Raw genomic sequence first — 570 nt, forward strand, 5'->3', positions numbered from 1 at the left:
TATATATACCTATTAGGTGGCTAGCATGGGAATAAAAACCTCAAAGGTAATAATTATTATTAAAATTATAATCAAGGGTATCTACGAGATACCACCACGCTATATATAGCAGCCAAAATGTGACTCTAAAATCACATTAAATGTTAATACAGCACCAGGGGAGAAGACAAAGAGACAAAATAAACAAGCAAAACAAAATTACTGTATAGTTCCAGATCCCGAACTTCTGGCTCCGCATAAGAAACGCTTTGCCCTCATCAGTGGAATGTACGCAGATAGCACATAAGTACATACATAGATACATACATACATACATACATATATATTTCTTTTAAAATGCAGAGATGCCTATAATAGGACATCTACTCGCTAGAAATAGCAGCAAAAGACTACATACCACATGTAGTCTTTTGCTGCTATTTCTAGCGAGTAGATGTCCTATTATAGGCATCTCTGCATTTTAAAAGAAATATATATGTATGTATGTATGTATGTATCTATGTATGTACTTATGTGCTATCTGCGTACATTCCACTGATGAGGGCAAAGCGTTTCTTATGCGGAGCCAGA

This window comes from Octopus bimaculoides, chromosome 4 (genome assembly GCF_001194135.2).
Source record: "Octopus bimaculoides isolate UCB-OBI-ISO-001 chromosome 4, ASM119413v2, whole genome shotgun sequence".
Classification (NCBI taxonomy): Eukaryota; Metazoa; Mollusca; class Cephalopoda; order Octopoda; family Octopodidae; genus Octopus; species Octopus bimaculoides.